The 26,725-nt window shown below is 50.0% G+C and overlaps 1 protein-coding gene and 1 long non-coding RNA gene across 2 annotated transcripts in view; both read left to right on the top strand.

Moving 5' to 3' along the window:
• Positions 1-26,725, top strand: part of DCAF17 (DDB1 and CUL4 associated factor 17) — a 221,467-nt gene that overhangs the window by 22,374 nt on the left and 172,368 nt on the right. The window lies entirely within an intron of this gene.
• The window catches only part of LOC134943427 (uncharacterized), a 40,526-nt gene continuing 35,740 nt past the window's right edge, over positions 21,940-26,725 (top strand). The window contains exon 1 of the long non-coding RNA XR_010181525.1: positions 21,940-22,025. This is a non-coding gene — a long non-coding RNA (uncharacterized LOC134943427). The remainder of the gene's footprint in view (positions 22,026-26,725) is intronic.

Raw genomic sequence — 26,725 nt, 5'->3', positions numbered from 1 at the left:
TTTACTGTCGAACATAGACCGGGTACACAATTGGCCAACGCAGATGCATTGTCCCGCATCTTCTGTTTGGGGGCTACAAGTGTTCCGGCCCCTAGGTTGAAACAGGGGAGGGGGATATGTGACAAGAACACTGGAATAGTGTTTGAGGGCAGGTATGTTTGTCCCAGGTTCTTGTCTTACATGTATTAGGAAAATGTTTTGTTTTGTCAGAACCTTTTCAGTTTGTTGGAAAAGCTGGATAAGGGCCCTGAAAGAAAGATAGGGCAAGTTCCAGATGTTGGGCCCAGTTTGGGTCTTTGGCCTCACAGAGGGCTAATCAGGGTTTCAGCTGTGTAAGTGGGTTATAGGGCTGCTAGCCTTATTAGTGTGTGCAGACTGCCTGGGAAGACTGCAGGATCTCTGTGAGAGAAACACGCTTCCTTAGACAAGTGAGCCAAACAGTGTTGACTGGAAAACTCTGTTTTTTTTTTGTTTAGAGACAGTTAGGAACGTCTTGTGTTTAGTTAGTGCCGGACAGGCAAGGTATTTTCTTTTGATGTTTGTTTTGTTTTCTGTTTAATAAAACTGGTCGTGGCCAGTTGCACCATATAAACTGGACTTGTATGACTTTTCAGCTGCTGCCGGCTGCCATCTACCCCAAGAAACGGGGTCCGGTTCCCCTACAGTGTTACAATAGTTACCTAGTAGATGTCGGGATCCTGAGCGTCGGGATGCCGCTGTCGGTTATCTGACTGCCGGCATCCCAAGCGTCTGGATCCCGATACCATCCATTTATAGCCATAAGCATTGGTCCCAGTGTCTTTTATTTACCAACTTTTCTAACACCAACTTTTTATTTACCCACTTGTGTCTCTTCTGCTTGTATTTGTCTGTCCTCCTAACACCTGGTGTGCCCTCTTGTTGCTTATCTAGCCCCCTTGTGCATTGTTTGCTAACATTTGTCCAAAGATTATTGTCTGTTTCGTTTCTATATCTTCTTTATTGTCTCCCTTGTTCTATCTGTCCCTAAAATCTGCTTCCCTCACTGTTCTCCCTCCCTGGCTTTTAAAACTCGTGGTTAGTAGGATGGCAGTAACAGTCACGTAGTGGGGTCAAGTCTTCCATTGGCAGCTAAAGCAAGCTATTACACTGCACAGTGATATTTCATCTTATGAATGCTTACCATCATTGTTGAGTGTAGAACTGACTACACAAATTAAGCATTTTGGACATCTCAGATGTGATCCACACACAGCAAATGTAACCAGGCTCATTACCAGTAGGGAATATAAATAGGCAGTTGCAGCTACCTTTATGCAGTAGGTTCACCACTGCATTTAGTTATAAGAAACTCTGTAATAAAAGTCTTTGTCTTTCAATATGGCCAGGAGCTGCCATACTGCCTTCGCTGGTTCAATATTAGTTGTGGACCAAAACAGAACAGTGCCACCAAGTGATCATATTATGCTGCCGACTCAGTACTGCTAATCAATAGCTTTTGAAGAACATACCTGTGAAGGCAGTAAATAATAATAATAATAATAATAATAATTAATTATTATTAAATACACATGTAATGATTTAGTGTATGTCTCTTTAACCTTACAAAGACCTGGTTCACACCTGCTCCTAATAAATAATGAAGTCAATGCAGGTTCGGTCGATTATATTTAATTATGAACACCTTTTTGTTGGAAGAAGTTTTCCTTTTTTTGTGCAATGAAATATATTTATTCCTTCACTCATTTTATAGGTCTTATTTAGTACCATATGCAGCCGACACACATCAGTCATGAATCTGTATTTCAAATAAAAGATAAGTCAGGAAATGTCCTTGAGAGATGTGGGCAGAACAATGGGCAACAGCTACTTCTGGATTCTATTTGCATCCTTTGTCTCCAGTAGACATGTATTAACCATTATTTATCTTGACCTAGTTGACATTATTCACTGCAAGCTCGGCTCTCCACACTAATTCCCTGTGGCTTCCCACACTACCTCCCATATTACAAGTGCACAGCAGTTTCTATTGGCAATAAAAGTGGTGTATGATTTCCCAATAAAATACATAGACAAATATATTATTTTAACTGCGCTGGCACATGGAGCTACAAGCTTCATTCTTGAGTGAAGAAATACTGAAATTCTAAAGCCGTCTATAGATACTTATATATAGGCTGTCGAGAATTGTACCAGAAGAGTGGATACATGTAGATTTACATGATTCTGGCATTAAAGCTTGAACTTATAGACGAGGGGTGGGGAAGGGAAGTGGCGGACATACGTAGGGGCAGGAAGGGTTTGCGCAATTATGAAGACAAGCAGACAGCAGAGAGAGGCGCGCATTTGTCTGCGAAAGCTGTAATATGTGTGGGTGGTCATGGGCAGATGCAGAAATGCAAAGATAATGATAATGATGATGATGATGATGATGATGGACTCCAGCAGAAGCAAACCTCTTCTGGTCAGAGTCAGGGTGACTGCCCAGGGGCCCCACACCTAGCTACATCATGAGCATAGGAAGCACCGTGGCATAATGAGAACTAGGGTTTCGCTTTGGTATAATGTGAACTGGAGGCACAGTTGTTTTTTTCAACACATTTCCGTTGCTGGGTGTATTACACATATGTTTTAATAACATTATCAGTGGATCATTTTGGCAATTTTATTGATAGGAGCCTCCCCATTAGTTGCCCTGGAGCCCCCATAAACCTTAAGCCAGGGTAATTTCTTTGATGCATATATTGGACTTTATTCTGTGTCACGTGAAAGTTTGTCGGCGACTGTGATTCTGTCTGCAATACAACATGCCCTCTGCTAATTAGATTGCTAAGCGTACAGGTGAACACCCCTCTCCCTGTGCCAGCTGATATAGGGCCTAATTCAGACTTGATCGTAGATGTGCTAAATTTAGCACATCTACGATCATTTTCTCAGACATGCGGGGGGACGCCCAGCACAGGGCTAGTCTGCCCCGCATGCCTGGCTCTGCCCCCCACCCCGGTGCAAAAGCACCGCACGGCGGCAATGCTTTTGCACCCGGCAAGTAGCTCCCTGTCTTGCGCTCTGGCAGGGAGCTACCCGCCGCATCCCGGGTTGCAGGAGCTGCGTGTGATGTCACTCCGCCGCTGCCCTCTCCAACGGTCCAGACACGCCTCCGTTGTCTAGACCACGCCCCACCAACAGCGTTCTAATGCCACTGGCACGCACCCTCCCGCCCCCGCAATCGCCTCTGCCTGTCAATCAGGCAGAGGCGATCGCAGCCCAGAGATGCTTTTAGCATCTTACTGGACCCCCGGGGTGCGCACGCGCAGTGCAGACGCTGCGCACGCGCACTCCACAAAAAAAATTCTGTGATCACTGCAGCTGTAGTCTGAATTACCCCCATAGTGTGTCGGATTAAGCGCATTATTGACAAGGATTGCAGCCAGGGACTTGGCCTGCATTTGTTAAGAATGCATTTGAAGGATGTAATGTCAAGGATGCATTTAGAACTGGAGTTTTAAACTATATTTGGACTTTGGACTACTCTAGATTCTAAAATTAAACTATTTTACAAACACTGCAGCTCAGGAGCATTATGTGGCCTCTCTTCACTTCTGCCATGAGAGCACGAGGATCAAAACTACCACCCCTCCAGCTGAGAACATCAGGACTGCCCCCGGGCAGTACTTCCATCCCGCTGTGTGCTATTCCTGTAATGTGAACCTCCTCTGATTGCACACTCTGCCAGAAGCAAGCTATGCATTGCACCACAGATAGTTGCCTCAAATTGTTCCTCCACAGGGAGGATGTACTTCAAGTGGATTTTTCCATACAGGGTATATCATACTACGCACAAGTGTCAGTTTTCCCATATATGCATTGTATCCTTTGTAGTATGCCCTACTGTGGATGGGATCAAAAATACATGGACCTGACTGTCTTGTTGGTACACTCCTCTAAGTGTTAGGACACTGCAGTCACCCTATTTTGTGTCATCTCTTCTAGGGGTAACCTATTCCACCCTGGGTAATCATGTGCAGTGTGCCCAAGATGGCTGCCTCTCCTGGTAACTTGTGAGGGTGGAATACACAACCCGTGGAAGTTATTACCCAGAATGCCTATATCAGTCCTGCATTATGCTTACTTAGTGCTCAAGGTTTACATTTTTATGTCTGTGTAGTTTGTCTGTTGCTGTATTACTTAAATCTTTTGTATCACGTGCATTGTTTTTGTTGTCTATAAAGCGCCTTGAGTCCTCTTAGAGAAAGAGCGCTATATAAATAAAATTATTATTATTATTAGTACCAGCCCTTCCCCAGGTGTACAAGCCTGCGTCTGACTGTGCAGGGACACACCCACGTTGAGAATCTACAGATGCTGAGGTACCGTTTGGTGCATTTTTAGACACCCCCATCTATAGCACCACCAAAATTTGCACCGGCCTTATGCTAAGTGCAGAATTCTGTCTGAGTGGGGCGTCCAATGGGAGTGATTAAAGCTAGGTACACACCTGGTCAATGGGTGGGTCCGATCCACCGACCTATCTGACAAATGCTAAGTGCATACACACTTACCAATCGTACTCCCGATGTGTCATGCCTGACATTACAACTGGGACAGCATTTAAATGTGCCCGCCCAGTTGAGATGTCAGTCACCAGAGGTCCCGGCAGCAAGTGTACATACATACAGCCAGATGTGCAGTGGAAAAGTTGGGCGGTATGGCTACAAACAAAAGACTGCTCCAAAATAGGCTGTAAGCACACTAAACGACGTGTGCCCAGCGTGATATCGGCGGCGACACTTGCCGGTACAGGGAGCGACGGAGGGGCTTTGCATAGTGCATACGTGCTGGACAATTTTAAACAATGTTGTTCCGATGCGTCTGATCATCCAAATTGCTTAAAATATCGTCTAGTGTGTACAAAGCTTTAGAGGCTCCACCACAAGGAGCGATACTGTTTACTAAATATTGCATCTTATTCACATCATAGCCTCATACAAAGTAGCTCATGGTGTACCAGGAACACTAGGTTACTACTCTTATTGCAAAGGAATTACATAAAGTGTGAATAGAGCTGCAGATTAAGCATAGCAATATATGGTGGGTGGCATGGCACGGCCGCTTATAGCGTAACATTGCCTTTTTGCCTTCTATTTTGATTTAGTCGTACACAGAAGTACATGTAAGGCCAGCACCAGTAGTCAGTGTACTGTACCCGTGCAATGCTCTTTTATCGCATTAGTGATCACTTAAGGTGGGTACACACTGATAGATATATCTATCAACTGATCTGCAGATATATCTATGGATGCATCAGGCAGTGTGCTGTGCATACACACTGGGCGATCCGTCGGGGACTGACATCATGAACTGGTCAGTTCAGCTGTCAAACACCGCCGGCAGCCACAGCATGTGTACGGGCAGCCGGCTGGTCGCCCGTACACACAGAGCGATGCGCCAATATATCGGTAGATATATAGGCCGTCGGCTGTGCTGCAGGGCTGACGCGATATTTCTGTGAACAACGGAGTTCACAGACATATCGCCCGTACACACTGGCCGACGGACCCGCGATATATCGGCTGTTCAATAGAAGGGCCGAGTGTGTACCCACCTTTAGACACATATTTAAAGAAAAAAGTTGCTTGGTGTGCCAAATGGGGCTTTTTGGTGTGATTTGATCAAATGTGTATGAGGGCACATCTGTAGACATTTTTGTAAATAAAAACAAAATAACTTACACGTACACATCCTGCCATGTACCATTCTGATCTGAGAACGAAATATATTTAAGTCCAGAGCTGGATTTGTGGTAGCATTGGGCATTACTTACTGCTGTTTTAATGGCCACAATGGCTGTCACATCATGATCAGATCACCTGTACATGTTCCATATGTGCCAGCGTTCAGTCTCTTCATTGGTCAGTGGTCCTGCACGTTTTCTTAATTTCCTCCTCCTTCTTTCGTTCTTTGGGAGCTCCAAGGCATGACAAGAATAGCTGCCAGAAAATCATTTGCTAGATTTTTTTTCTTCAAGAATAATGTTTTTATTTATTTTAGATGACACAGTTATTAAACTGATCAAATGGATAATGTAAAGATTTACTATTTACAGATAGACATGCGGATTATAAACTAATGGAGCACTGTGGATAACATACACCAGTCTGATTTGACATGGTAGTGATGGGCCCTAATGGGTCGTGGGGTTCGGTATGAAATACCATTGGTCTGGATGCCGGCGGTCACATGACTGACAGTGGCATCCCGACAATGAATATCCCGATGTTGGAGGGGTAAGTATTTTTACCCTCCCCTAACCCCCTCCGGAGGTGGTGGCTAGGGCTACCCCCTTGTGCCTAACCCTAACACCACGTACTGCCTAACCCTAATCCCCCTTCCCCTGGGCCCTAACCCTAACTAGAACCCCGATACTTATCTTCGGTATGTCGGCTGGCGGTATTCCGGCGCCGGTCTCCTGAGTGGATTACGTTACCGGTCACCGCCAGCATCCTGACTGCAGGGATGCTAAACGCATCTCAGGTCATGGTGGGGAGGAGTCACAGATGAAAGCTGCAGGGATGCAAGCAGCATAGTTGTCTACTCTCCCAATGTATGGGGAACTCTTGAATCTTCCTTCAGCTCCTCTCCCAGACTCCCAAGGGAGTAGATCAGTTGCCTAAATACACCCATTCCCGCAGAGCAGTGGGTGGTCCTGGAGCTTGATGAAATAATTTGCTATCAATCACATCATCATGGCCCTTCCCCCAGAGTACCATGGGGAGTGCGGAGCTATGATGGTGTGATTCACAGCGCCGCCGCCACCATCACCACCTGGCCTTCCCATTCACCTGCCAGGGGGAGGGGGGATTGCGACTGGTAAAAAGCCTGCAAGTATGGCAAACAATATAAATCCTGCTCTATAAAAAGCAACAAGTCATTGCACCAGAGTAGACAAGAAGATACTCCTCTGATATTGGCTGCTTTATAATTTTAATAGACAATCCAATGTTTAAATATACTTGTCTATTTGGGATCTAGGGATATATTTCCTAAATGTAAAATTTCATTCAATTTGAATCAATGTTGTGGTCCTGGGCTAAAATTCATATTTACTAACAGATGATTTTTAAAATATTTTTTAAATGGAGAGTTATGGTAGACTCACCATGGTTAAGTTTCTGTGAGGTACACTGGGTTCCTCAGGGGAAACATCGGGGTGTAGAGCGGGATCTTGATCCAGAGGCACCATCAGGCAAAGCTTTGACTGTCCCAGGATGCATTGGGGCCTCCTCTATAACCCCGCCTCCAGGCACTGAGAGCTCAGTTTCGTTAACCAGTCCAATGCAGGAGCAGGTAAAAGAGAAGGCAGATGTTAGTCACATAGAACCACAATCTCACGACAGGAGAGGGTACCAGCGGCTAATGCCATACAACCCCAAGAAGTTAGGTGCATCAGGGTGGGTGCCCTGTGGAACCCAGTGTACCTCGCAGAAAGAGAGTTAACCATGGTAAGTCTACCATAACTCTCCTTTTCTGCAGCGGGGGTACACTGTGTTCCACAGGGAAAACATTGGGGATGTCCTAAAGCAGTTCTTCAAGGGAGGGAACGCGCCCTAGTGGGTAAGAGAACCCGCCGTCCAAAGGAAGCATCTTGGGAGGCGGAAGTATCAAAGCATAGAACCTAATGAATGTGTTCACTGAGGGCCACGTAGCCGCCTTGCACAATTGTTCTGGGGACGCGCCACGGCGGGCCGCCCAAGAAGATCCAACAGACCAAATAGAATGGGCTTTAACTGCAGCAGGCCTGCGCATAGGTTTGTGCAATCACCATTCTAATCCATCTGGCCAAGGTTTGTTTATTCGCAGGCCAGCCACGTTTGTGAAAACCAAACAGTACAAAAAGGGAATCTCACCTCCTGATGGAGGCAGTCCTCTCCACATAGACACGGAGAGCCCTAACCACATTTAAAGAACGTTCTTTGGGAGACAAATCCGAAGAGACAAAGACCCGGAACCACAATCTTTTGGTTAAGGTGAAAAGATAACACTACCTTTGGCAAAAAATCGGGGCGAGTTCATAAAACTGCCTGGTCCCGGTGGAACATGAGAAAGGGTGGACGACAGGACAAAGCGCCTAAGTCCGACACCCGTCTTGCAGAGCCAATAGCCAGCAAGAACAGGACCTTGGCTGTGAGCCATTTAAGGTCCACCGACTCAAGAGGTTTAAATGGAGACTCTTGCAGAGCATTCAGCACAACAGACAAATCCCATGGAGCCACAGGAGGAACATAGGGAGGCTGAATCCGAATAATGCCCTGAATCAACGTCTGAACATCAGGTATAGAGGCAATTTTTCTCTGAAACCAAACCGACAAGGTAGATATATGAACCTTGGGTGAGGCCAGATGAAGACCTAAGTCCAGGCCTCTTTGCAGAACAGCCAGTATTCTGGAAGTTCTGAATCTACGCCCATCACAATTCTTCTCAGCGCACCAGGTGAAGTATGAATTCCAAACCCTGTAATAAATCTGTGCAGATGCCGGTTTGCGGGCTTTCAACATAGTTTGAATAACCGCCTCTGAAAATCTTTTGGCTCTCAGGAGTGATGCTTCAAGAGCACCGCCGTCAAAGCCAGTCTGGCCAGGTCTGGGTAAAGACAAGAGCCCTGTATGAGGAGGTCTGGTTGTTGAGGAAGTAGAAGAGGATGCCCTGTCGATAGACCCTGCAGGTCTGAGAACCAATGCCTTCTGGGCCACGATGGAGTTACTAGAAGCATTATTCCCCCTTCCTGTTTGAACTTCCGTAGAACCCTGGGCAGGAGTGACACTGGAGGGAACACGTAAGGCAGCCGAAAGTTCCATGGTACCGCCAGTGCATCCACGAACGCTGCTTGAGGATCCCTGGTCCGAGATCCGAAGACTGGAACCTTGTGATTTTGTCGAGATGCCATGAGATCCACGTCCGGTAGATCCCACCTGTCCACTAGGAGTTGAAAGACTTGCGGATTAAGACTCCACTCTACAGCGTGTACGTCCTGACGACTGAGGTAGTCCACTTCCCAGTTCAGGACATCCGGAATGAACACTGCCGATATACTTGACAGATGGCGTTCTGCCCAACAAAGGATTTTTGACACTTCCTTCATAGCCATGCAGCTTAAAATGCCGCCTTAATGGTTTATGTAAGCCACTGTCATGGCGTTGTCTGACCGTACTTGAACCGGTCTGTTCCGTACCAGAGGCAAGGCAAGTGACAATGCATTGAACACCGCCCTCAGCTCTAGGATGTTTATTGGAAGCAGTTATTCTTCCTTGGTCCACTGACCCTGAAAAGAGTGTTGCTCCAACACCGCTCCCCATTCCCTGATGACTGGCATCTGTCATCAGGAGGACCCAGTTGGGGATCCAGAAGAGACAGCCCCTGCTCAATTGCTGGTCCTGGAGCCACCAGGTCAGCGACAAACGAACCTCCGGAGTCAACAAGATCATTTGGGATCTAATCCGATGAGAAAGGCCATCCCACTTGGCACGAATTAATCATAGCAGAGGTCAGGAATGAAATTGAGCGTACTCCACCATGTCGAATGTCGACACCATCAGGCCAAGTACTTGCATCGCCGAGTGAATCGACACTCTGGGGTGATGGATGAAGTGTCTTATCCTGTCCTGGATTTTCAGGACCTTGTCTGGAGACAGGAACAGTCTCTGACTGTGTGTCCAGAAGCACCCCTAGGTGCACCATGCTCTGAGCTGGAACCAGCGAGGACTTCTTCCACGTAATCAGCCATCCGTGGGCTTGTAAGCAACTCACTGTCAATTGCAGATGACTGAGGAGGACATCGTGGGAACTCGCCAGAATCAGCAGGTCATCCAAGTACGGCAGGATTCTGACTCCCTGGTGACGGAGGTGTGCCGTCATCACGGACATAACCTTGGTGAAGATCCGAGGAGCCGTGGCCAGTCCGAACAGCAGAGCCTGGAATTGGTAGTGACTGTTGCCAAAAGCAAACTGCAGGAACTGCTGATGCGATATGGCAATAGTGTTATGCACACCAGTGCCTGCAGGAAAGTACTGGTGTCAGAACTGTTATGCACTCCAGTGCCTGCAGGAATGTACTGGTGTTTGAACTGTTATGCAAAACAAATGGACTCACAGACAGACTGGGGAATATGACATAACGTACACAGAAGGTGATAGGGTAACAAAATACACACATGGTGAACAGAGAAGCCCAGAGGCTAAGGAACTGGGTATCTCCCTTGTATTAGAACTGCTCAGATGGGAAAAGCAAGATGTTGTGTTTTAATACGTAGAGAACGCGAAATGCTGTTGCTAAGGGCAACAGCAAAACCCTAAAGGGTTACCAACGGGTGTGGCAGTAAACTCCTTGGTCAGAGATGGAATGATAGACACAAGGAGAGTCTCCACAATCCTAATTCTCACTTGCAGTGCACAGGTTCAGCTTACTGCCACTAAACTGACCCCTGACACCTAGCACAGTGAGACAGGATTAGACAGGCAAGTCTTAGAATACAGCCGCAAACTTGCTAAGTTCACAGAGTAGTAACAGAACCCCAGCAAGCTAAACGACTGACTCCAGTCTTACTGCTAGGTCTGGATTGGCAGAGTGTAATACCAAATCCCCAGGCCTATTTGCAGTAAGCAACAAACAAATATAAAGCTACACAGTACTGGTTAACTTTTAGGAACTGACTAACCAACAAAGATTCAGCAGCATCTGCTTACCCTGAGAAGAGGCCTTATAAAGCAGGTGCTGTCCACGCCCCACTCAGACCTCACAGACTGTGAGCACAAAAACCAGCACCGGATCCCCTGCCGTGCACAGAGCCTATAACCACTGCACAGCAAAAGACCCGAACCGGAGTATCAGCTGCGCTCAGGTTACTCCGCTAGCACTTGTCTCCCGGTTGCCATGACGACGTGGCAGCACAGGGCAGGAGACCCTAACAAATAGGAATATGCAGATAAGCATCCTGTATATCCAGGGATACCATGTGATCTCCGGGTCCCATCGCCAGCACGATAGAGCGCAATGTTTACATACGAAACTTGGCTACCCTCACAAATTTGTTCAGTGACTTGAGGTTGAGTATAGGCCAAAAAGACCCATTGGGTTTCTGCACTAGAAACAGGGTCGAATAATAGCCTCTGACATGCTGGGACTGAGGTACTGGCACAACCACTCCTGTACTCAGGAGGAAACCTACCACCGTTTGTAGAGCCTGCGCCTTCAATGTATCTGAAGGGAGTACCGTAGTGCAGAACTGGTGAGGGAGACATCTCTTGAAGGAGACAGCTTACCTGTGAGAGATAACTTCCAGTACCCAACTACCTGAAGTGGTCTTAACCAGACTTAGGCGAACTGTAGAAGTCAGCCTCCCGCCCTGGGGTCCCCCAGGGAGAGGCCCGCCCCATCATGCAGCAGGCTTGTCTTGTTTTGAAGCAGGCTGACGGGCTGCCCAGGGCTGTTTAGTCTTGGGCTTGGTGGTCTTGGGAGCACAAGATTGTCTTGGGTAAGTCTCATCATTGGCCTTCCATTGAGGTTGAAAGGAACAAAAAGTGGTAGTCTTCGCCTTCTGTGTAGAAGGATTATTAGGAGGAAGAAAAGCAGTCTTAGCAGCTGCTAATTCAGACACTATTTTATTCAGTCTTCTCCAAATAAAATGTCCCCGGTGAAGGGGAGTACCTCCAAGGTCTTCTTGGAGTCTAAATCCACTTTCTACGACCTTAACCACAGTATGCGGCGAGCCAGGACCGGCGTGGATGACGCTTTGGCTGCCAGTACCCCCGCCTCAGAGGACACCTCCTGAATGTAATAGATGGCGGTGCATATGTGAGACAGGTATTGTCTAGCATTGTCAGAAATATCCTCGGGCAGCTCATTCTCTAATGCCTGAACCCACGCCTCAATACCTTTTGCGGCCCAAGAGGCAGCTATCTTGGGTCTATCAATGGCCCCTGCACGGGAATATATAAATTTCAGGCATCCCACCACACGCTTATCTGTCGGTTCCTTCAGGGAGGTGACAGTGGTGACAGGCAGAGTAGACGACACCACGAGACGGGTGACGTCAGAATCCACCGGCGGCGGATGAGAGGATATCGAGCCAAAGCTCGTTTAGGGAGCGGGAATTTCTTACATGGGGTAGACCAGGGTTCCCTCCTGATGTCCACAAGATGATCAGAATGGGTAATACAGTTTTAACCACTTTCTGTTGTTTAAACATATCAGTTTTCTTGGCCACTGTAGTGGAATCCTCATCCTCAGTGATTTGCAGGATCTGCTTAACAGCAGCCACTATGGCAGGGACATCAACCTGTGAGGGAGAGTCCTCGTCAGTAACACAGGATTCAGAGTCTGACAGGACCGTATGCTCCCCTCCTCATCAGATGAAACATCAGAGAGGTTAGTGGATTGTGAGGAAACAGCCCGCTTAGAGGACCCAGGGACATGGGACTGACCTGGAGTAGATCTCTGTCTAACCAAAGACTGATTTAACTGCTGTAGCTGGGTAGACAAATTTTGCGTCCAAGGCTGATTTACTATAGGGACAATTTGTGGCGGCAGTCCCACAGGGGGGGGGGGGGGGCTAAATGGTCCACCAGAGTCCCCAGGAGGGTAGTGAACATAGCCCAGGGTGGCTCCATTGTAGTCACAGGAGCTGCAGGCTGACTGGGAGGTGTATGACATTTAGAATACAGACCATCACACAATATTTCCCCCTCAGGTAAATCTCTGGAGCATACCTTGCAACTTACAGGAGCCTCCAGAGTTTTACTGCCCTTATTGTTAGACATTGTAATAAAGCAACAATCAGGCTATTAGTACGATGAAGCCAGACAAAGTACACAACCTGTGGACAAAATACACAACCAGCGTAAGAGTACACAAACTTGTGAACTAAATCCCCTTGTACGGGACTGTAACACAGTAAAATATCCGTATCGCGATAAGTACTGTGTACACTATATTAGAGGACCCTGACGCACCTAGTCCCTTTGGGTACAGAATATAGTGATAGCTACCTTAGATGGGATACACATGAGAGTGAAACCATACAGCAGATACAGGCACACACAGTCACAGGCAATGCAGAAATTATTCTAAGCACAATAAAACTGCACTGGACTAATATATATATATATATATATATATATATATAAAACACAGCGCAGTCCTAGACCGTAGGTATATATCAGAATACTCGTACAATATATTCTGTAATAGGTACACTCTTTCTTAACTACTGTCTGTAATAAGACATGTAGAATACTCAAGTGTCTGTAAAGTCTCAGCGCTATGTACAGGCGGCTTTACAGGGGAGACCTTGCCCTGCAATCCCATAGACCGGCAGCAGCTATGCTCAGAAGATGGCACCCACATCTCTGTCAGGAACTGAGGGAGAGTGTGAGGCAGCTCCAGGGTGGGAAATCTACGAGGAGATGGCGCCCTGGGCCGGGGGAGGGGCTACAGGTCAAGCTCCGGCTCCCCTATGCTGGACCTCACCGCCGGTACTATGGAGCCTTACCAATAGGGGTGCTAGTACACCCGACCTGTACTCCTATTCCCTGGCGGATATAGGCCCTCATTCAGAGTTGTTCGCTCGCTAGCTGCTTTTAGCAGCATTGAACACGCTAAGCCGCCGCCTACTGGGAGTGAATCTTAGCTTTGCAGAATTGCGAACGAAAGATTCGCATAATTGCCGATATAAATTTCTTTGCAGTTTCTGAGTAGCTCGGGACTTCCTGGTTTGACGTCACAAACACACCCAGCGTTCGCCCAGACACTCCCCCGTTTCTCCAGCCACTCCCGCATTTTTCCCAGAAACGGCAGCGTTTTTCCGCACACACCCATAAAACGGCCAGTTTCCGCCCAGAAACACCCACTTCCTGTCAATCACACTCCGATCACCAGAACGATGAAAAAATAAGAATTTACTTACCGATAATTCTATTTCTCATAGTCCGTAGTGGATGCTGGGGACTCCGAAAGGACCATGGGGGGGATAGCGGCTCCACAGGAGACTGGGCACAAAAGTAAAAGCTTTAGGACTACCTGGTGTGCACTGGCTCCTCCCCCTATGACCCTCCTCCAAGCCTCAGTTAGGATACTGTGCCCGGACGAGCGTACACAATAAGGAAGGATTTTGAATCCCGGGTAAGACTCATACCAGCCACACCAATCACACCGTACAACTTGTGATTTGAACCCAGTTAACAGCATGATAACAGAGGAGCCTCTGAAAAGATGGCTCACAACAATAATAACCCGATTTTTGTAACAATAACTATGTACAAGTATTGCAGACAATCCGCACTTGGGATAGGCGCCCAGCATCCACTACGGACTATGAGAAATAGAATTATCGGTAAGTAAATTCTTATTTTCTCTAACGTCCTAGTGGATGCTGGGACTCCGAAAGGACCATGGGGATTATACCAAAGCTCCCAAACGGGCGGGAGAGTGCGGATGACTCTGCAGCACCGAATGAGAGAACTCCAGGTCCTCCTCAGCCAGGGTATCAAATTTGTAGAATTTTGAAAACGTATTTGCCCCTGACCAAGTAGCTGCTCGGCAAAGTTGTAAAGCCGAGACCCCTCGGGCAGCCGCCCAAGATGAGCCCACTTTCCGTGTGGAATGGGCTTTTACAGATTTTGGCTGTGGCAGGCCTGCCACAGAATGTGCAAGCTGAATTGTACTACAAATCCAACGAGCAATCGTCTGCTTAGAAGCAGGAGCACCCAGCTTGTTGGGTGCATACAGGATAAACAGCGAGTCAGATTTTCTGACTCCAGCCGTCCTGGAAACATATACAGGTTGAGTATCCCTTATCCAAAATGCTTGGGACCAGAGGTATTTTGGATATGGGATTTTTCCGTATTTTGGAATAATTGCATACCATAATGAGATATCATGGTGATGGGACCTAAATCTAAGCACAGAATGCATTTATGTCTCATATACACCTTATACACACAGCCTAAAGGTCATTTTAGCCAATATTTTTTTATAACTTTGTGCATTAAACAAAGTGTGTGTACATTCACACAATTCATTTATGTTTCTTATACACCTTATACACACAGCCTGAAGGTCATTTAATACAATATTTTTAATAACTTTGTGTATTAAATAAAGTTTGTGTACACTGAGCCATCAAAAAACAAAAGTTTCACTATCTCACTCTCACTCAAAAATGTCCGTATTTCGGAATATTCCGTATTTCGGATATTTGGATATGGGATACTCAACCTGTATTTTCAGGGCCCTGACTACGTCCAGCAACTTGGAATCCTCCAAGTCCCTAGTAGCCGCAGGCACCACAATAGGCTGGTTTAAGTGAAATGCTGAAACCACCTTCGGGAGAAATTGAGGACGAGTCCTCAATTCTGCCCTGTCCGTATGAAAAATTAGGTAAGGGCTTTTATAGGATAAAGCCGCCAATTTTGATACACGCCTGGCTGAAGCCAGGGCTAACAGCATTACCACTTTCCATGTGAGATATTTTAAGTCCACAGTGGTGAGTGGTTCAAACCAATGTGATTTTAGGAATCCCAAAACTACATTGAGATCCCAAGTTGCCACTGGAGGCACAAAAGGAGGCTGTATATGCAGTACCCCCTTGACAAACGTCTGAACTTCAGGAACTGAAGCTAGTTCTTTTTGGAAGAATATTGACAGGGCCGAAATTTGAACCTTAATGGACCCTAATTTGAGGCCCATAGACAGTCCTGTTTGCAGGAAATGCAGGAATCGACCCAGTTGAAATTCCTCTGTAGGGGCCTTCCTGGCCTCACACCACGCAACATATTTACGCCAAATACGGTGATAATGTTGCACAGTTACATCCTTCCTGGCTTTGATCAGGGTAGGGATGACTTCATCTGGAATGCCTTTTTCCTTCAGAATCCGGCGTTCAACCGCCATGCCGTCAAACGCAGCCGCGGTAAGTCTTGGAACAGACATGGTCCCTGCTGGAGCAGGTCCTTTCTTAGAGGTAGAGGCCACGGGTCTTCCGTGAGCATCTCTTGAATTTCCGGGTACCAAGTCCTTCTTGGCCAATCCGGAGCCACGAGTATAGTCTTTACACCTCTCCTTCTTATGATTCTCAGTACCTTGGGTATGAGAGGCAGAGGAGGGAACACATATACTGACTGGTACACCCACTGTGTTACCAGAGCGTCCACAGCTATTGCCTGAGGGTCCCTTGACCTGGCGCAATATCTGTCCAGTTTTTTGTTGAGGCGGGACGCCATCATGTCCACCTTTGGTTTTTCCCAACGGTTCACAATCATGTGGAAGACTTCTGGGTGAAGTCCCCACTCCCCCGGGTGAAGATCGTGTCTGCTGAGGAAGTCTGCTTCCCAGTTGTCCACTCCCGGAATGAACACTGCTGACAGTGCTATCACATGATTTTCCGCCCAGCGAAGAATCCTTGCAACTTCCGTCATTGCCCTCCTGCTTCTTGTGCCGCCCTGTCTGTTTACGTGGGCGACTGCCGTGATGTTGTCCGACTGGATCAACACCGGCTGACCCTGAAGCAGAGGCCTTGCCTGACTTAGGGCATTGTAAATGGCCCTTAGTTCCAGGATATTTATGTGAAGTGACGTTTCCATGCTTGACCACAAGCCCTGGAAATTTTTTCCCTGTGTGACTGCTCCCCAGCCTCTCAGGCTGGCATCCGTGGTCACCAGGACCCAATCCTGAATGCCGAATCTGCGGCCCTCTAGGAGATGAGCACTCTGTAACCACCACAGGAGAGACACCCTTGTCCTTGGAGACAGGGTTATCCGCTGATGCATTTGAAGATGCGATCCGGACCATTTGTCCAGCAGATCCCACTGAAAAGTTCTTGCGTGGAATCTGCCGAATGGAATCGCTTCGTAAGAAGCCACCATCTTTCCCAGGACCCTTGTGCATTGATGCACTGACACTTGGCCTGGTCTTAGGAGGTTCCTGACTAGGTCGGATAACTCCCTGGCTTTCTCCTCCGGGAGAAACACCTTTTTCTGTACTGTGTCCAGAATCATCCCTAGGAACAGTAGACGTGTCGTCGGAATCAGCTGCGATTTTGGAATATTTAGAATCCATCCGTGCTGTCGTAGTACTACTTGAGATAGTGCTACTCCGACCTCTAACTGTTCTCTGGACCTTGCCCTTATCAGGAGATCGTCCAAGTAAGGGATAATTAAGACGCCTTTTCTTCGAAGAAGAATCATCATTTCGGCCATTACCTTGGTAAAGACCCGGGGTGCCGTGGACAATCCAAACGGCAGCGTCTGAAACTGATAGTGACAGTTCTGTACCACAAACCTGAGGTACCCTTGGTGAGAAGGGCAAATTGGCACATGGAGGTAAGCATCCTTGATGTCCAGAGACACCATATAGTCCCCTTCTTCCAGGTTCGCTATCACTGCTCTGAGTGACTCCATCTTGAACTTGAACCTTTTTATGTAAGTGTTCAAGGATTTCAGATTTAAAATGGGTCTCACCGAGCCGTCCGGGTTCGGTACCACAAACAGCGTGGAATAATACCCCATTCCCTGTTGTAGGAGGGGTACCTTGATTATCACCTGCTGGGAATACAGCTTGTGAATGGCTTCCAATACCGCCTCACTGTCGGGGGGAGACGTTGGTAAAGCAGACTTCAGGAACCGGCGAGGGGGAGACGTCTCGAATTCCAATTTGTACCCCTGAGATACTACCTGCAGGATCCAGGGGTCCACTTGCGAGTGAGCCCACTGCGCGCTGAAATTCTTGAGACGGGCCCCCACCGTGCCTGAGTCCGCTTGTAAGGCCCCAGCGTCATGCTGAGGACTTGGCAGAAGCGGGGGAGGGCTTCTGTTCGTGGGAAGAGGCTGTCTGCTGCAGTCTTTTTCCCCTTCCTCTGCCCCGGGGCAGATATGAGTGGCCTTTTGCCCGCTTGCCCTTATGGGGACGAAAGGACTGAGCCTGAAAAAACGGTATCTTTTTCTGCTGAGAGGTGACCTGGGGTAAAAAGGTGGATTTCCCAGCCGTTGCCGTGGCCACCAGGTCCGATAGACCGACCCCAAATAACTCCTCCCCTTTATACGGCAATACTTCCATATGCCGTTTGGAATCCGCATCACCTGACCACTGTCGCGTCCATAACCCTCTTCTGGCAGAAATGGACATCGCACTAACTCTTGATGCCAGAGTGCAAATATCCCTCTGTGCATCACGCATATATAGAAATGCATCCTTTAAATGCTCTATAGTCAATAATATATTGTCCCTGTCCAGGGTATCAATATTTTCAGTCAGGGAATCCGACCAAGCCACCCCAGCACTGCACATCCAGGCTGAGGCGTTTGCTGGTCGCAGTATAATACCAGTATGTGTGTATATACTTTTTAGGATATTTTCCAGCTTCCTATCAGCTGGTTCCTTGAGGGCGGCCGTATCAGGAGACGGTAACGCCACTTGTTTTGATAAGCGTGTGAGCGCCTTATCTACCCTAGGGGGTGTTTCCCAACGTGCCCTAACCTCTGGCGGGAAAGGGTATAATGCCAATAATTTTTTAGAAATTAGCAGTTTTTTATCGGGGGAAACCCACGCTTCATCACACACCTCATTTAATTCATCTGATTCAGGAAAAACTACGGGTAGTTTTTTTTACACCCCACATAATACCCTTTTTTGTGGTACTTGTAGTATCAGGAATGTTCAAAACCTCCTTCATTGCCGTGATCATGTAACGTGTGGCCCTACTGGAAAATACGTTTGTTTCCTCACCGTCGACACTGGAGTCAGTGTCCGTGTCAGTGTCTGTATCGACCTGAGGTAACAGGCGTTTTATAGCCCCTGACAGTGTTTGAGACGCCTGTACAGGTATTAACTGATTTGCCGGCTGTCTCATGTCGTCAACAGTCTTTTGTAAAGTGCTGACACTATCACGTAATTCTTTCCATAAGACCATCCAGTCAGGTGTCGACTCCCTAGGGGGTGACATCACTAACACAGGCAATTGCTCCGCCTCCACACCATTTTCCTCCTCATACATGTCGACACAACGTACCGACACACAGCACACACACAGGGAATGCTCTGATAGAGGACAGGACCCCACTAGCCCTTTGGGGAGACAGAGGGAGAGTTTGCCAGCACACACCAGAGCGCTATATATATATAGGGATAACCTTATATAAGTGTTTTTCCCTGATATAGCTGCTGTATATATTTATCTGCCAAATTAGTGCCCCCCCTCTCTTGTTTTACCCTGTTTCTGTAGTGCAGGACTGCAGGGGAGAGTCAGGGAGCCTTCCTCCAACGGAGCTGTGAGGAAAAAATGGCGCCAGTGTGCTGAGGAGATAGGCTCCGCCCCCTTCTCGGCGGCCTTTCTCCCGCTTTTTTATGGAAAAATTGGCAGGGGTTAAATGCATCCATATAGCCCAGGAGCTATATGTGATGTATTTTTTGCCAAAAAAGGTATTTTTATTGCGTCTCAGGGCGCCCCCCCCAGCGCCCTGCACCCTCAGTGACCGGAGTGTGAAGTGTGCTGAGAGCAATGGCGCACAGCTGCGGTGCTGTGCGCTACCTTATTGAAGACAGGACGTCTTCTGCCGCCGATTTTCCGGACCTCTTCAGTCTTCTGGCTCTGTAAGGGGGCCGGCGGCGCGGCTCCGGGACCCATCCATGGCTGGGCCTGTGATCGTCCCTCTGGAGCTAATGTCCAGTAGCCTAAGAAGCCCAATCCACTCTGCACACAGGTGAGTTCGCTTCTTCTCCCCTTAGTCCCTCGGTGCAGTGAGCCTGTTGCCAGCAGGTCTCACTGAAAATAAAAAACCTACTTTAAACTTTTACTCTAAGCAGCTCAGGAGAGCCCCTTAGTATGCACCCTTCTCTTTCGGGCACAAAAATCTAACTGAGGCTTGGAGGAGGGTCATAGGGGGAGGAGCCAGTGCACACCAGGTAGTCCTAAAGCTTTTACTTTTGTGCCCAGTCTCCTGCGGAGCCGCTATCCCCCCCATGGTCCTTTCGGAGTCCCCAGCATCCACTAGGACGTTAGAGAAATCCTCGTTATGCCGTGAGTAAAATATCTAACTTTTGTGTAAAATAACTAAGCGCATGCGCTCTGCGAACCTTGCGCATGCGCAGTAAGCGACTAATCGTAATATAGCGAAACTCAGCAACGAGCGAACAACTCGGAATGAGGGCCATAGTGGGGTGGTTGTGTCTATGTTGCCTTCGTGCAAAGGACCTGGACGTGACAAAACGAGAGGGCAGGAGACAACTTCCGCCCTTACAGCTAAATGTTCTCTTCGTTCTCCGTTCGTTTGGGGTATTTTTTTTTTCTATGCATCATTGGACCCTCGTGGGCTTGCTTCGCTCGCCATGCATCGGGCTCGGTGTCTCGCTCCACTCGCCACACTTTTCTATTCCAAATAGATTGTGACATGGACCCAGGGGGTTATGGGAAAGGTCCTCTGCACGAAGAGAATCAAGACGCTACCATAGTGGGGTCCCTGCTCGGAGACAGTGTCCCGCCAGCTTCGCAATTCATCTCCCTAGACTGCGATCAGGAACGCGATTTAATCTGACCTACTCCCTTCATAGCAGCCACGCGATCCAGGAGAGCGTCTGCGACCATGTGCCTAAGCCGGAGCGTCTCCGCCACAAGTACCGGGAACTGAGCCGTGGGAGTATGCGATGCCGCTTGGGAGGTGATGGAGACGCAGCACTGAATGTCACCCTGACATATCAGTGCTGCGGACCTTGAAGTCTTCTTAACTTTTTCAGGGCTGCCCAGTGCAGCCCGTCTGTTAGGTGACCTGCTGCCTACAGGCACCACTCGAAACTGAGCTCTCAGTGCCTGGAGGCGGGGTTAGAGAGGAGACCCCAATGCATCCTGGGACAGTCAAAGCTTTGCCTGATGGTGCCTCTGGATCAAGATCCCGCTCTACACCCCGATGTTTTCACTGTGGAACACAGTGTACCCCGCTGCAGAAATGTGTGTTTTAGCCTCTGAAGCACAATATCGATTTAGAGCGATTAAACATCAACCGTTAATAAATACACCCCTTAGAGTTTTGTTACCACTTTAGAGCTGTGCTAGGGTTCGGGACCTAGCACAGCTAGGCTTCCAACTTTAGGCATAATGGTAGCATTGAAACATGGAAGGCGTTACGTAATAACATTGGAGATGGGCGATATTACATATTTCTACGCTGTCCTGCAATATGAATACCACAAAGTTGTGAGAAAGCCTAAATTCACGGATACAGAAATTTTCACAGCTTTTGAATTATTTCCCCTAGATACATAGTAAAACAACGTCTAGCTTTCTTCCTGGAAAATGCTGGAGAAAAGCCTTTCTTTTAACGGGATACGGTCATTAGGTCGACACAGCTTAGATTGGCAGTCATTAGGTCGACCACTGAATGTCGACATGCATTAGGTCGACATGGTCACTAGGTCAACATGAGTTTTTCATATTTTTTTTCCATTTATTGGATTTTTACTTAACGATCCACATGGACTACGATTGGAACGGTAACCTGTGCCGAGCGTAGCACTAATTGGGGTTCCCCGTCACTTTACAAAAAAACGAAGACAAAAACAGGCAAAAAACCCATGTCGACCTTTTGACCTGTCGACCTACTACGTGTTGACCTATTGTCCCTGTCGACCTTCCATGGTCGACCTAATGACTGTCGACCTAAACTGTGTCAATCCAACGACCCATACCCCTTTTAACTTTTAGAAGTAGCCCATGAACTGCAGGCTGCCGGGTACCATATGAATTGTAGAACACACTTTAGGCAAGACAACCCTATGTAAATTCTGCTCTCTGATGAACAAGACTGCCACGTGAACCACTTAAAAGCAGGCTACGATACTATACTGTAATGGTAGCGTCTAAGATGCCTTCGCCGGAAGGACCTAGTGCACGTCAGTCAGTGGGCGGTGCTGGGGGCGGAGTCGATAGAAGCGTCGCGCGCGCGTACGCGGGAACTTTGAATAGCAGTGCAGTAGTGGCACAGGACAAAAGGATCGGGACAGTGCGGCCGCGGTATGGAAGCGCTCCGGCGCTGGTGTATGTGAGCTGTATCCCAGGACAGGACTTGATTAGCACCTTGGTGCCGTCAGGCTGCTGGAGAGTGAGATGAATGTAATGCTTTTTTTGTTCGACTGGCGGGTGGCAATCGGACCTATCCCAGGGTTATCTTATCGTGGCCGGGTGTTATGGATGGGAGCTGCTCGGTGTGCCCTGTGAGTGTGTTTAAGCCTCCCCCAATGCCTGAACTGAATGGGTTAATGACACCCCCCCCCCCCCCCAATCATGCCTGCACTGCGTGTGTTAATGACCCCCCCTCATGCCCTCACCGAGTGTGTTAATGGATCCCCTTCCCCCCTCACTGAGTGGGTTAATGGACCCCCTTCCCCCCTCACTGAGTGGGTTAATGGCCCCCCTTCCCCCCTCACTGAGTGGGTTAATGGGCCCCCTTCCCCCCTCACTGAGTGGGTTAATGGACCCCCTTCCCCCCTCACTGAGTGGGTTAATGGACCCCCTTCCCCCCTCACTGAGTGGGTTAATGGACCCCCTTCCCCCCTCACTGAGTGGGTTAATGGACCCCCTTCCCCCCTCACTGAGTGGGTTAATGGACCCCCTTCCCCCCTCACTGAGTGGGTTAATGGACCCCCTTCCCCCCTCACTGAGTGGGTTAATGGACCCCCTTCCCCCCTCACTGTGTGGGTTAATGGACCCCCTTCCCCCCTCACTGAGTGGGTTAATGGACCCCCTTCCCCCCTCATGCTGTCACTAAGTGGGTTAATGGACCCCCCCCTCATGCTGTCACTAAGTGGGTTAATGGACCCCCCGTCATGCCGTCACTGAGTGGGTTAATGGACCCCCCGTCATGCCGTCACTGAGTGGGTTAATGGACCCCCCCCCCCCCCTCATGCTGTCACTAAGTGGGTTAATGGACCCCCCCCCCCTCATGCTGTCACTGAGTGGGTTAATGGACCCCCCCCCCCCCTCATGCTGTCACTGAGTGGGTTAATGGACCCCCCGTCATGCCGTCACTGAGTGGGTTAATGGACCCCCCGTCATGCCGTCACTGAGTGGGTTAATGGACCCCCCGTCATGCCGTCACTGAGTGGGATAATGGACCCACCCCCCTCATGCTTCACTGAGTGGGTTAATGGACGACCCCCCCCCTCATGCCCTCACTGAGTGGGTTAATGGACCCCCCCCCCCCATATGCCCTCACTGAGTGGGTTAATGGACCCCCCCCCCCTCATGCCCTCACTGAGTGGGTTAATGGACCCCCCCCCCCTCATGCCCTCACTGAGTGGGTTAATGGACACCCCCCCTCATGCCGTCACTGAGTGGGTTAATGGACCCCCCCCTCATGCTGTCACTGAGTGGGTTAATGGACCCCCCCCTCATGCTGTCACTGAGTGGGTTAATGGACCCCCCCCTCATGCTGTCACTGAGTGGGTTAATGGACCCCCCCCCCCCTCATGCTGTCACTGAGTGGGTTAATGGACCCCCCGTCATGCCGTCACTGAGTGGGTTAATGGACCCCCCGTCATGCCGTCACTGAGTGGGTTAATGGACCCCCCCCCCCCTTCATGCCGTCACTGAGTGGGTTAATGGACCCTCCCCCCCTCATGCTGTCACTGAGTGGGTAAATGGACCCCCCCCTCATGCTGTCACTGAGTGGGTTAATGGACCCCCCCTCATGCTGTCACTGAGTGGGTTAATGGACCCCCCCTCATGCTGTCACTGAGTGGGTTAATGGACCCCCCCTCATGCTGTCACTGAGTGGGTTAATGGACCCCCCCTCATGCTGTCACTGAGTGGGTTAATGGACCCCCCCCCCCCTTCATGCTGTCACTGAGTGGGTTAATGGACCCCCCCCCCCTTCATGCTGTCACTGAGTGGGTTAATGGACCCCCCCTCATGCTGTCACTGAGTGGGTTAATGGACACCCCCCCCCCCCCCTCATGCTGTCACTGAGTGGGTTAATGGACCCCCCCCCCCCTCATGCCGTCACTGAGTGGGTTAATGGACCCCCCTCATGCCGTCACTGAGTGGGATAATGGACCCCCCGTCATGCCGTCACTGAGTGGGATAATGGACCCCCCGTCATGCCGTCACTGAGTGGGATAATGGACCCACCCCGCTCATGCCGTCACTGAGTGGGTTAATGGACCCCCTCATGCCGTCACTGAGTGGGTTAATGGACCCCCCCCCTCATGCCGTCACTGAGTGGGTTAATGGACCCCCCCCTTCATGCTGTCACTGAGTGGGTTAATGGACCCCCCCCCCCCTTCATGCTGTCACTGAGTGGGTTAATGGACCCCCCTCATGCTGTCACTGAGTGGGTTAATGGACCCCCCCCCCCCTCATGCTGTCACTGAGTGGGTTAATGGACCCCCCCTCATGCTGTCACTGAGTGGGTTAATGGACCCCCCCTCATGCTGTCACTGAGTGGGTTAATGGACCCCCCCCCCTTCATGCTGTCACTGAGTGGGTTAATGGACCCCCCCCCCCCTTCATGCTGTCACTGAGTGGGTTAATGGACCCCCCCTCATGCTGTCACTGAGTGGGTTAATGGACCCCCCCCCCCCCCCTCATGCTGTCACTGAGTGGGTTAATGGACCCCCCCCCCCCCTCATGCCGTCACTGAGTGGGTTAATGGACCCCCCTCATGCCGTCACTGAGTGGGATAATGGACCCCCCGTCATGCCGTCACTGAGTGGGATAATGGACCCCCCGTCATGCCGTCACTGAGTGGGATAATGGACCCACCCCGCTCATGCCGTCACTGAGTGGGTTAATGGACCCCCTCATGCCGTCACTGAGTGGGTTAATGGACCCCCTCATGCCCTCACTGAGTGGGTTAATGGACCCCCCCCCCCTCATGCCCTCACTGAGTGGGTTAATGGACCCCCTCATGCCGTCACTGAGTGGGTTAATGGACCCCCTCATGCCGTCACTAAGTGGGTTAATGGAACCCCCCCACCCATATGGCGTCACTGAGTGGGTTAATGGACCCCCCGTCATGCCGTCACTGAGTGGGTTAATGGATCCCCCCCCCCCCTCATGCCGTCACTGAGTGGGATAATGGACCCCCCCCCCCCTCATGCCGTCACTGAGTGGGTTAATGGACCCCCCTCATGCCGTCACTGAGTGGGTTAATGGACCCCCCTCATGCCGTCACTGAGTGGGTTAATGGACCCCCCTCATGCCGTCACTGAGTGGGTTAATGGACCCCCCGTCATGCCGTCACTGAGTGGGATAATGGACCCACCCCCCTCATGCTTCACTGAGTGGGTTAATGGACCCCCCCCCCCCTCATGCCCTCACTGAGTGGGTTAATGGACCCCCCCCTCATGCCCTCACTGAGTGGGTTAATGGACCCCCCCCCCCTCATGCCCTCACTGAGTGGGTTAATGGACCCCCCCCCCCCCCATGCCCTCAGAGTGGGTTAATGGACCCCCCCCCCCCCTCATGCCCTCACTGAGTGGGTTAATGGACCCCCCCCCCCCTCATGCCCTCACTGAGTGGGTTAATGGACCCCCCCCCCCTCATGCCCTCACTGAGTGGGTTAATGGACCCCCCCCCCCCCCCCCTCATGCCCTCACTGAGTGGGTTAATGGACACCCCCCGTCATGCCCTCACTGAGTGGGTTAATGGACACCCCCCGTCATGCCCTCACTGAGTGGGTTAATGGACACCCCCCTCCCCCCCTCATGCCGTCACTGAGTGGGTTAATGGACACCCCCCCCCCCCCCTCCCTCATGCCGTCACTGAGTGGGTTAATGGACCCCCCCCTCATGCCGTCACTGAGTGGGTTAATGGACCCCCCCCCCCCTCATGCCGTCACTGAGTGGGTTAATGGACCCCCCCCCCCCCCCTTCATGCTGTCACTGAGTGGGTTAATGGACCCCCCTCATGCTGTCACTGAGTGGGTTAATGGACCCCCCCCCCCCCCTCATGCTGTCACTGAGTGGGTTAATGGACCCCCCCCCCTCATGCTGTCACTGAGTGGGTTAATGGACCCCCCCCCCCCTCATGCCGTCACTGAGTGGGTTAATGGACCCCCCCCCCCCCTCATGCCGTCACTGAGTGGGATAATGGACCCCCCTCATGCCGTCACTGAGTGGGATAATGGACCCCCCGTCATGCAGTCACTGAGTGGGATAATGGACCCCCCGTCATGCCGTCACTGAGTGGGATAATGGACCCACCCCACTCACGCTGTCACTGAGTGGGTTAATGGACCCCCTCATGCCGTCACTGAGTGGGTTAATGGACCCCCTCATGCCCTCACTGAGTGGGTTAATGGACACCCCCCCCCCCCCCCCCCCTCATGCCCTCACTGAGTGGGTTAATGGAACACCCCCCCCCCCCCATATGGCGTCACTGAGTGGGTTAATGGACCCCCCCGTCATGCCGTCACTGAGTGGGTTAATGGACACCCCCCCCCCCTCATGCCGTCACTGAGTGGGTTAATGGACCCCCCCCCCCTCATGCCGTCACTGAGTGGGTTAATGGACCCCCCCCCCCTCATGCCGTCACTGAGTGGGATAATGGACCCCCCCCCCCCTCATGCTGTCACTGAGTGGGTTAATGGACCCCCCTCATGCCGTCACTGAGTGGGTTAATGGACCCCCCTCATGCCGTCACTGAGTGGGTTAATGGACCCCCCTCATGCCGTCACTGAGTGGGTTAATGGACCCCCCTCATGCCGTCACTGA

Source organism: Pseudophryne corroboree, chromosome 7, assembly GCF_028390025.1.
Source record: "Pseudophryne corroboree isolate aPseCor3 chromosome 7, aPseCor3.hap2, whole genome shotgun sequence".
NCBI lineage: Eukaryota > Metazoa > Chordata > Amphibia > Anura > Myobatrachidae > Pseudophryne > Pseudophryne corroboree.
The sequence above is the reverse complement of the archived record's forward strand: the minus strand, read 5'-3'. Positions and strand labels throughout refer to the sequence as shown.